The sequence below is a fragment of the Mandrillus leucophaeus genome, unplaced genomic scaffold, assembly GCF_000951045.1.
Source record: "Mandrillus leucophaeus isolate KB7577 unplaced genomic scaffold, Mleu.le_1.0 Scaffold316, whole genome shotgun sequence".
Taxonomy (NCBI): Eukaryota; Metazoa; Chordata; class Mammalia; order Primates; family Cercopithecidae; genus Mandrillus; species Mandrillus leucophaeus.
Window position 1 is genome coordinate 226,448 of NW_012103321.1, and position 12,353 is coordinate 238,800.

General features: G+C 38.7%; 1 long non-coding RNA gene across 1 annotated transcript in view; it reads right to left on the minus strand.

Annotated features, from left to right (window-relative positions):
- The window catches only part of LOC105545020, a 345,853-nt gene that overhangs the window by 33,818 nt on the left and 299,682 nt on the right, over positions 1–12,353 (minus strand). The window lies entirely within an intron of this gene.

Below are 12,353 nucleotides of genomic sequence, written 5' to 3' on the forward strand. Positions count from 1 at the left end.
AATGAGAACACATGGACACAGGGTGGGGAATATCACACACCAGGACCTACCAAGGAGTGGGGGGAGGGGGGAGGGATAGCATTAGGAGATATACCTAATGTAAATGACAAGTTAATGAGTGCAGCACATCAACATGGCACATGTATACATATGTAACAAACCTGAACATTGTGCACATGTACCCTAGAACTAGAAGTCTAATAAAAATAAATAAATAAAAATGCTGGCAAGGATGCAGATGCAGAGAAAGGAGAACTGTTACACATTTTTGTTCGGAGTGTAAATTAGTATAGCTATTATGGAAAATAGTATAGGGCTTCCTGAAAACATTAAAAATAGAACTACCATATGATGCAGCAATCCCATTTCTGGGCATATATGCAAAGGAAATAAAGTCAGCATGTCAAAGAGAGATCTGTTTATTGCAGCACTAGTCACAATAGCCAAGAGATGGAATTGACCTAAATATTCTTCAACAGAAGAAAGGGTAAAGCAAATATGGTCTATATACACAATGGGATACGTTTAACCATAAAAAAGAATGAAAGCCTTCCATCTGTGGCAACATGGATGAACCTGGAGGACATTATGTTAAGTGAAATAAGCCAGGCACAGAAAAACAAATACCACATGATCTCACTAATAGATGGAATCTTTAAAAGTTGACCTCAGAAGTAGAGATTATAGAAGAGTGATTACCAGAGGCTTGGGAGGGGTGGAGGTAAGAGTAGATGAGTACAAAGTTACAGTTGGATAGGAAGAATATATTCCAGTGTTCTATTACATACTAGGGTGACTACAGTTAATAAAAATGTATTATATTTTTCAAGGTAGCTAAAAATGAGGATCTTGAATGTCATCACCACAAAGAAATTATAAATGTTTGAAGTGATAGATGTGCTATTTACCCAAATTCAATCATTATAGAATAAACAGGGGTATTAAAACATCACATTGTACCCCATAAACATGTAAAATTATCCTGTGTCTGAACACAGGGAGGGGAACATCACACACCAGGGCCAGTCAGTGGGTGGGAGACAAGGGGAGGGGGAGCATTAGGACAAATATCTAATGCATGCGGGGTTTAAAACCTAGATGACAGGTTGATAGGTGCAGCAAACCACCATGGCACATATATACCTATGTAACAAACCTGCACATTCTGCACATGTATCCCAGAACTTAAAGCAAAATAAAAATAAAATAAAATAAAATAAATTATCACGTGTCAGTTATAAACAACATTTTTAAAAGTTACATTTAGGAAAAAGCAAAGGAAGGCAACTCATATTAACTGATGTTTCTACACCTTCTTCATTTAATCTTTTTTCCCTCTTTGCTTGGCAACCACTAAACATGTTGTTATTGCCACAGCAGATACACAGTCAGTGTCTCCTGTGCCAGAGACACATTCAAATGACAATGTGACACATTTTATTATGAAAGAATAGCCCGGTGAGCTGCAGATGCCTTGCCTACAGCTGCTTTGCTATGCTTAAATTGTCCTTTGTGCATCATTTATTCTGAACACATTTGAGGACAACTGGAAACAAACTGATGAGCAAGTCTGAGTACTGAGAGAGGTGAAGGAATGACATTTTCAAGGCAAGCATTAAGACTTTTGAGCCAGAAGAAGCAGCAGCTGCTACAGATGCTAATATAACAGATGACACTGGGAGCAGTGAGCAGAGTGGAATGTCAGTTCAAGACAAGAGGTTGCCATCAGAGAAAACAATCCACTAGAAACAAAGCTGCAGTGCCCAGGCAGTGCTGAGGGGCTGGGCTCTTTTCTCAGCAAGTTGGTTAGCAGAAAGATAAGTTGAGCACCAATGAAAATTACCATTGTAGGAGACAGAGAGAGACACAGAGAGATTTGGAATGCATCTACTTCTGTGGCAGAAAAGACAGTTTAAGTAGCATTCAAAGCCTGAAGAGTGTAGCCTCATATGCTTCTTTCTTCAGTGCAAGCTGTGCACACCTCCATTGGAAGCAAAAGGCTTTTGCTTTATGTTCATTGACCTTAAAGAAACTCTACTTTGATACCTTTAATTCAAGAATTATTTGTCAACACCTCTGGTTTTAAATCATTACTAATAATAGTGACAAGTGCCAAAACATTTCACTAGCTGTCCAATGTATTTGCAAGTTTAAAAATATAGTCTTGGTTGAAAATGCCAGTTAGTCATCGGTTAACCTTGAAGTCTTCCTGACCCATGTCCTCTGGAAGAGTTCATGGAAATAAAAACACAGAGAATCAAAATGCACCTAACTCAGGATCTGCAAACCCCACAAAACAGCAAATCAAAGGGTTGACTCCAAGTCAGTCTGACATTTGAAAAACAGCAGGGCTTACATCAGGTGAGACATCAAAAGCAACAAAAAGGAAGTTAGGCAATCACAGCCTTATCTGGCCTTTGCTAGGAGAGAAAGGCTGGAAAATCTGAGACATCCTTTTCTCAATATGTTCACCACAAGTCAGATACTTTCCATTACACAGAGAAGTTACAGAGGCCCAATTTCCATTTGGTCATTCAAAGACCATTTATTGAGGCACTATGTACCAAGCATCATATTGGGGACTGAAAAGTAACTGCAAAAGACACAGTGCCTGATAATAGACATATATAACTACACGATTTCAAAGGAGTGCAATAAATATTCTAAAAAGGGATGCAGTGCTTTCAGAATAATAGAAAGTGATTTTAGAGAATCATCCAGAGGAATCTGGTAAATAATAACAGCAATTTAAAATATGAGAAGGTGCCAGGTTTTTGGTAAGAATAAAATGTAGATTGTGCCATTAATTGAGGGAGCATATATAAAGATGAGTATATTTAAGAGGGAATATAGTGAATTCAGATTTGAATATGCCTTTCAGATATGCACAGTTGTTCCCAAAATAACACAAGGGCCCAAGTTGCATTTATGTCCTTCTTTCTGCCACCATCATCAACTTCGACGTTATAACACATAAATAGCAAAATGAACAGAATAGAAACAGAAAGAAAAGAGTGATCGTACTATATTAAGAAAAAGCATTTAGGATGCCTGAGAGTTTGGGACAATTTTGCCAGACACTCAGACATTTTTTTTTTCTTTTTTCCCCTCCACATTCTCTATAATTTAATTGTTAGGAGTATGAATTCTGGAATCTACATGGGTTCCAGTTCTGAGTCTACTACTTTCTGCCTGAGTGACCCTGATGACTTACTGAGTCTTCTAAGGGTCTGCTTCCTCCTCCCTAAACAGGGATGCCAGTACCTATTTCGTATAGTTGACAAGATCCATGGGATGCTGAACATAAAAAGCTTAAACCAGTGCCTGGGGCATAGCCAGTGCTTAATAAGTATAGTTACATTTGTCCCCTAGACTTGTTTTTCTACCATTTCTTGTGCTTTCATTTCCGACCCCCACCAACCCTCTCACTTTCCTATGAGAAACTTCATATTTTTAAAAAAAAAAAAGAAAAAAAAAAGGTTTAGATTGAAAAGACCTAGATTTCAATATTGATGCTGTCACCTATTAACTGTGTGTTCTTGTAAAAAAGTTCCTTGACCTTCTGGATCTAAGTTTTCCTAAGCATAAACTGCAGATATTAGTAATGTATTTCTTATTAGGCTATGGTAAAAGGTGAGTGAGATGTTATGCCCCTTGTGCAACATTTATTCTAGATATTCTTCATTTCCTTCTCCAATTCTACTTGCCCATCTTCTACTCTTCTGTACTCTAGATAGCTGACATTTATCAACTAAATCAATGGGCAACCTTGCCCTCTGGCTTCTAGCTTGGAGTGGCAGATAGAAGAGACCAAAAGGATTTTGAAAAGACAGGAAAGTGTAGTCAGGATATTGATTTCCCCCGTTCTCTTGCTGGGTCTTCTGTGGGCAAACTGTGCCAACCTATTGAAGGTCATAGCTTTTGTTAAGAAGCCTCTTGTCTCTCTGGATTACTACAGCTGCTCCATCTCCTGGTGCTTTGGTGCTCAAGGCTTCCCAACCTTTGCTAGTTCTGCATTGCAACATCCTTTGCCAGTTTCCCTAAAACAACCCTGCACACACCTTTGTAAAGCATCTCTTTATTAAATTCTCCTCAGTTACCCCTGTTTGAGTGTGCCATCTGTTTCCTTCTAGGATCCTGACTGCCACAACATGTAAAGTCCCTGGCATGCCTGGCTCCTAAGAAATGACAGTTTCTCCCTACAAACAATGCCTGCCAATGTCTTCCTCAAACCTTTCTTGGCTGCAAAGTGGTGTTCACAGTCAAGGAGAAGAGTCCTGACCTTGATAACCTGAATCTGTACAACAATGAAGAACCTCTGAAAAAAGTGGGAAAATAACGGTCCCCAAAGTAGAGAATAATATCCACATCTTTCTTGGAAATTCAGCCCTGAAAGCGAACCTGTAATAAGTACAGTCTATATTCATTGCTCTTATATGCTGCCCCCTCTGTATGCCGCCATCTGCAACACTGCTTTGTTTCTCATTTGTGTTTTGGATAACTGCAGAGTCCTCTAACACATGTGTGATGGTTACATACTGTGTCAACCTGATTGGATTGAAGGATACAAATTATTGATCCTGGGTGTGTCTGTGAGGGTGTTGCCAAAGAAGATTAACATTTGAGTCAGTGAGCTGGGAAAGGCAGACCCATCCTTAATCTGGGTGGGCACCATCTAATCAGCTGCCAGCACTCCTAGAATGTAAAGCAGGCAGAAAAATGTGAAAAGAGAGACTGCTCTAGCCTCCCAGCCTACATCTTTCTCCTGTGCTGGGTGCTTCCTACCCTTGAACATCGGACTACAAGTTCCTCAGTTTTGGAACTTGGACTAGCTCTCCTTGCTCCTCAGCCTGCAGACAGTCTGTTGTGGGACCTTGCGATCGTGTGACTTAATACTTAATATATATATATTCCATTAGTTCTATCACTCTAGAGAACCCTGACTAATACAACATGAGGAAGAAGAGCAGACCACAAGAAAGAAAAGCAAAGTTTGTTTTCTGTCACTGATCTGCAAAATAGACATCTCTAAAGGAGTTTCTCCCAAAGCCACTGGTTACATGATTGGGTAAAATTGGCACAAGAAGAATCTGAGGTTGACTGAGTCCTTTAAAAATGCTATTTAAAAGTTCAGTAAGGTTTTACATGGACTATAAAGTCTCTAAATGGTTTTCTTATTTATAACTGCTCTACCAGCATCTCCTTCAGTATAAAATCAAAGTATTCATATTTGGGCTTGCAAAAAATAAAATGAATGTGAATTACATAGCTGCCAAATAATACAGGAGCATTTATGTTTTTACGTGACACACTTCTCCTATTTCGTTTTCTTTTTCCTGTGCCCTGGCTTTTTTCCACCTCCACTGGCTTCATTTCTACATTCATTTTTCATGTATTCAAACATACTTTTCCTAAGCTTCATGTTATATTAGCCTCATTCCAAATACCAAATATTTTTAATTTAATCCTTGAATATATGCAAGACATTAACTTTTATAGTGCTGTTTCCATAACCCTTGACACTGCATATTTTAAAGGGCTTTACAAATTTCTAACGATTGTTCTTAGTTTTGAGAAAATATGTGCTCAGTATTTTAAATCATTAGTGTTAACATGCATCAGTGGGATATTTCTTTTATATGTAAATATGAGCGATTTCTTTGGATGTTTTGTAGTCTTTTTTATTTGCCTCACAAATGTTTAGTTTGCATATTTTAAGAAATGTGAATCTCACTGATGCACAGATAATAAATACTTATGTCTCTATTTTTTTTAAAGTTTGCAAACTCTGATTCTTCCTTCTCTTCTACTCAAGTCCCTTTTGACTGAGGGCCTTAATCTTCAAGTGCCTCATGAGAAGCTACATAGTTCATGTTCCTTCATAACAAACTTGACACACAGTAATAATTACAGGACAGAACTCTTTTTCCTTAAAGAGTTAAAGGTGCGCAATTTGCCCCGAGGAATCTGTAGCTTGTATCTACAAGGCTGTGCTAATGTTTTGGTTTACTAAGGGGAAATAAAAGAGATGCTGACAGATGAAGTAGTCCTATGAGGAAATGCTTTTTTTCTTTTTCTTTCTTTTTTTTTTTTTCAATTTGAGGCTCAAGGTTTTCTTTTCCTCTTTTTAAAATTTTATTTAATGCTCATACGACCAAATAAAAGTGAAAGAGCAACAGGCAGTGTGAAGAGCCCTCAATCTCATTCTGCACCTCTTTCTGTCTTATACTTCCAGCATTGATCGGTGCCTCAAATATTTGGCTATGGAGCAGCCATAATAGGATTTCAACTACATGCTGTCAGAGAATTTCTCCAGGGGTTTGGACCAGTTCTTCACAGACAGCCTCAACCCATTAGCTTTGCAACCAGACTGATGCACTTGGAAGAATAATTAAAAAGACGTGGTATAGAACAATCTTATCATCAAAAGGTACAAATACTCTATCTTTCTTACACTTCACTACATGACTATAACAAAATTATTAATTCAGCAAGTTACTTTTCTGAATAAAGTTTTTATGGATACTTTTAAAATATGCATTCTGTCACTTGTAAGAAAAAATCTTCCTATTTATTGCTTTGGATGGTGGCCAATGTCTAAAGAAGGCAGAATCTGAGCGCCACATGTTTAGTGAGCTGATTTGTTGCCAGTTGCCATGCTCTATAGAGAGAAAAAGAGGAACTGCAATTTTAAGATAATCTTTTAAAATCTACTATCATTTCCCACTACAAAAACTGTGATACAGCCTGTTAAGTAGAAGATAATTAGTCTAGTGAAGGTCTGATAATTGTAAACTCATTCCCAATTTAAAAAAAAAAAAAAAAAAAACTGTTATTTTGCTGGGAAACCATCCTTATCACTTAGAAAATTCAGGGTTATAACAAAAGTGCATGGGCTAAGTAGCTAGAGACATAAGAAGAGGAAACTAGAGAATAGTTTTGGAGCACATCCTCTGCTCAATATATTTCATATAAATAAGGATGGAGTGAATCAAATTAACTCAATGAAAATAGTACAGGTTTTGTAGCAATAAACAGTTGCAAATTCTGGCTCAGCTCCTTATTAGCTATGGTCTTAAGCAAGTCATTTAAATTTAGTCTCATCTTCCTCCTCAGTAAAATGAATAATAATAACACATGAGGATTCACAGTATACCTGCAAAGCCAGTGCAGAGATTGGCCAATAAAGTTGCCCAATAAACAGTTTTTCTGAAAAACTATATTTTGTTTAATGTTTATATATATATATATCTCCAACCACTGACGTGTAGTTAAGATGGCTGGTTTAGTCCAGGCAATGTAACCTAATCCCTCACCCTTCTCCAGGGCCTCACTGAGTGCATGTGCTTGAAGAGAGGTGCTTTTTAAATGGTTTCTGTCTACATCAGACCTTGGGGACCTTCCCCCAACTCCTTCTTCATCCAAAACCTCAAAAATTATGTCTTTGCAATTAGATTCAATCCCTGTCTCTAACACAACATCCTGAAGGTCACAGGCAGACTTTCCGTATCCCAGAAAGGGACCAAACCCCAGCATACCCTTCTCCCACTTTACATCCAGGAAGAAGCAAAAAGCTATCCAGGGTTGTAGTGCTGGCGGGCAGGGATTTAGAAGGGATTAGAGAACTAATCAAGAATGCTTGATTTTCAACTCTCTTTGGATTGTATTTCTTGGTATCATTTCCGATCTCCTTTCCCAAAAGTTGCTGTATCTCCTGTTTGACAGGGATTTCCCTGTTCTTGGAAGGCTTGGGTGTCATTGACTTGCCAACCTGTATGGTTCTCCAGGTCTTGGGGCTGAGCTGGCAAACTGATTGTAGGTGAGCCAGACACCTCCTAAAGTTCGCACAGAACTTTTAGCATCTTAATTAGTTACCAGTATTTAAAACTAGTAGTATTTCACCTAACGATTTTATTTTAGCTTCTCTTGAACATTTGAAAGATTTAGCAAAATTGGGCCCAGCATCTTTCACAGTAATAACTGTTTGTGAAATAAGCCAGAATTCCTACCACTCCTTATTATCTCAGCCCATCTGCTGCACACTCATTGATGCAGCCTGCAGAGGCCCCTAGAGGTTCTCAAATGTTTGACCTTTGTCTTAGGAAGAACATTTTTTTCCCCCTTGGTATATCCTTCTTTATCTGTTCTTCCTCCTTCTTTTAATTTTTTCCTTTCTTCTTCCTTCTTCTTTCTTTTCCTCCTTCTTCATTTATTCTGACCACTGGATAGCCTCAAGCATCATGGTCAAGAGTTGGACCTGAGGAAAAGGTGCACATGAGACTGACTTGAATTCAAAGATTTTAGGTCCACTTGCTCAAACCAAAAGAATCCTCAGCCATAATAGCTGTCCAAGATGAGGTAGGACACAAGAACCATCTCTTGTGTCCCTTTATTGTCAAGTGTGCCATCCCTGTCTAATTTCATATCTCCCACTGGGAGAAAAGAGGTAGCAACAACATTACCAATAATGCCATGCTCTTCAGAAATTGTTTGTATTGAAACAATATAGACCTTATTGCCTCTGTAATTATCTAATGTCATTCACTTACTGCTGGTTCCATCATTAGTCATACCATTGCATTATCCATCCTGCTGTCTGTGGATAATGGCTTCCAATGACCCTTTCAACAATTGTTACTGAGCTTTGTTGATGATGACCACAACAAAAGAATATCCAGGGTATGCAGAAAAAAATGTGAACCGCATTTTGTTTTCTGGGCATGTTAAATTTACCACACAAAAATTTACATTGTAAAAACATAGAACTACACATCTCCCAACTGAGTAGGCCATAATCATAGCATTCCTATAATTTGATTGGTTTCAATGTTGACTGCTCCCTCGACTTCCATATGCCACAACCAGCAGGGACAATAGGCAAAAAGCCCTTAGGTAGGGTAGACAGAACAGTCTCATTCTCACCAGAAATGTCTGTTCCTCATGTGGTACACCTAAGACAGAGCAGGGTGAGTAAAACATCACCGCATCAATAAGAAGCAAAAGAGATTATCAATTGAAGGGCCCATTGGCTTTGCATAGCACTTGCCTGTCCTCTGCAGAGATAAGTGTGCTCCCCCAAGACTGCCTGGTGAGGGGGTGGACTGACAATCCTAGGTACCACTGGTGGGGGTGCACATAGAGTAAATAACACCATGGCAGCCCTTCACCACCTTTGTGTGCTGTGGACTTGAGGTAATGCTGTGGTGAAAACTCAAAGAGCCAACACATGGCCTTCATATGCATTTTAAATGTAAAAGTCAACGGTAGATAGTAGGTAAGACAGAATGCTGAAATCGTTCTGTGCCTCATGTGAATGAGGATGTGTCAGCTTGTCAGCACCATTCTCTAGGCCCAACTCTGCATGATCCTGCAATGGAAAAAGCAGGCTGGCCAGTAAACAAAGCACTCTGCATAGCTCCACCATCCGGAAACTGGGTCCTGGACACAGGCCCCTGGGATGTCCCATAGATGAGGGTCATGATGCTCCTTAGAAGCATCTGATCAACCCTTGTTAAAGGTGGGGTGGGGTATAATGGTGGGAGAATACTCTGAATGGTGGGAGAATACTCATGCGTCCCTGGTGCAGATTTAGGTCACCTTGTCCCAAAGGAATGGTTGGCCTAACCAGTCCCAGGCATTAGAGACCCTACTTGCTTGAATCTGAGGGCAGTAGTAGCCATTTCAGCACTCCTTAACAGCACTTCTGAGACTCTTTTGAGGACGGTTAATACGGGCCACAATTTTATTCTGTGGTTGTTGGTCACTAGCAAGCTGGTGTCTTGCACCATTCTTTCTGGCCGTCTATTGCTATCACATAAAATGATTCTCTTTTTTCTCTTAATATCAGCAATTTTATATGGTCATGTCACTTTGCTTTTAAGCTGAAAAACATTCCTCTCTTAAATTCTTAACCACAATCTACAACAAGGCTATGGGGTTTAATAAAACTTTAATAACAGCTTAAGAGTACAGAAGGGACATGAAAAAAAGAAAAGGAAGAGAAACAAACAGAAATAAATTAGGTAAGCATTCCTGCTCTTACAGTCTCAGGGCCATACCCAATCCCAAGGATTCTTTATGACCATTGCCCAATTAGACAATGTCAGCATAAGGTAGGTGCCCAATGAATGAATATTAGTCAAATGACTGAATGAAAAGTTGAAAATTCCCTTGCAGTGGGAGAGTCTTCGACTATATTCTTCTTAGCCTGGAGTTACTGCCCCCACCCTGAGTCTCAAGTCTCACAGAGGTGCTGATAGGCCATTCTCAGATCTGCCACACAGGTATAGAATTAGCCTCCTGGCTCAATTCTATTCACCGTGAAGTTTACCTCTTTCATTATTATTCACAGACATTTAACCCTCAGTTTCCACTCCAGGATTAGATCTTGGGTTTACCTTTATAAAAACAAAATCCCATTGGAAGTTTTTGCCACCTCCTCCACCCCACCCCCAAATAAGCATCTTTCTAGGCAGAATTCAATAACCAGCAACACTAATTTTGAAACTGCATTTTCTTCCCTTCCTTTTCTCCGCAGCCTTCCAGTGTTTCAACTGCCAGACGGGATTCAAGGTTCAAGTTTCTGGACTTTTCTAACCACCCAGCAGCCCCTGCAAGTGGTTACATTTCCTAAACAAATGTCCAGTTTGGGGTGGAAGGCAGAGAGATAATTTGATTCTATGTTTCTCCTTATTAAAGAGTGAGCATTTTGCTTGGCTTTGCCCTCTGTGTTTAGATCTTCCTCATTACCCTACCAATGATGGCTGGTCAGAGATCCTGGCCATCTCTACATCTTTTTCCACTTTAGAGACAAGACTAACAATTACCAATGTGCATTATAAGTTCACTGCTGAAAGCCTTAAATTGTTAGTTTAAATATCCAGTAACAAGGGCGCTTTCATTTCCTAAAAGTTATAATTGTTTAGAATTCACAGCCTTATATTTATGCTTCGACAATTTCTTGGGTGATAAATGCTCAGTTAGTATCGGGTTTTAAACTTAATTTACTTATAATCTACACATAGTGTTAGTTAAGAAAGCCTATTTATAAATAATAAAACCTTGCCATAATTAGCAAGAGTGTGGAAGGAAGAAGAATTGCCTTGGGCCACACATACAATATACTAACACTAATGATAGCTGATGAGCAAAAAAAAAAAAAAGCCACAAATAAAATATCACATAATGTTTTAAGAAAGTTTACGAATTTGTGTTGGGCTGCATTTGAAGCCATTCTGGGCTGCATGCAGTCTGTGGGTCATGGCTTGGACAAGCTTGTAACTAGAGTTTAGAATGATTCTTCCATCATTTAGCCTCTCTTTTCAAAAATAAGGTATTTTTCCCTAATAACTTTTGCAACGTGATAGTTAATTGCTAAAATAATCACTAAAACAGCCATCCTACCTATGACTCCTTCAAGAAAATCCATTTGTATAAAGGAAGATTAAGTGAATGAATAAATAATTTTGTTTAATAGTAAATTCACAGCTAGTATCAGAAGTTACATAATTTAGGATGGGCTCCTCGAAATGACCTTTGTTTAATTGTAAGACTGATCAAAATGTTTAAAAATATAATGGATCAAGTTAGCATGCAGTCCTAGGTAATTAAAGAAATTGTGCCCTTTTTTGTATTTATTTAAAGAAAAGTAAAATAGTGACCTTCCTAAGTATCCTATAGACTACTCTTAACCTTGCCTGGAAGAGGGTGATGATTTTTAGAGTTATGATTGTTAATGGCCTTCAAATGCAGCCTGCACAGGCCCTTAACTCCCCAGTGTACAGTAAGGTTTAGCCCTTTCCAGATGGGAAAATGATAAGGACACTAGAAAGATAGTAGGTCATTCTTGGGCAGCTGCCAGAAACTTGCAGCAAAATGAATCATGTAGGGCTGCGGTGCTTTAGCCAGCATTTTTCCATTTTAATTCATCAAGCCAAAGCTTGTTGACATGAAAGTGAATGAAATTGTTATACAGTGGGCTCTAAAAAGCCAGCTCAAGGGTTTAGTGGTGAAGAGCTCTGACTATAAATAACAAAGAAAACACAAGGAATGTTCTTTCTACGAGCACCTGCTCTGTTGTTTGAGATGCAACGGCAATTAACTCAAATCCCAATATCAGCAGCAACTGGAAAAAGGCCAATTCTATGAAATATTACAGAGGCTCCAAAATCTGTTGTAGATGATTATCAAAGGACTGATTCTCACACTGGTCATTTTGGTTTTTTGATAGGTAGGGCTGTATTTATTTGTTTATCAAATGTGGTAAAGTAACTGACAGAAATGACAAAGTATTATTGATATTGCCAGGAGAGTGGCTTTGCAATCAGAAAAGGTTAATGCCATCCTGCTTGGAA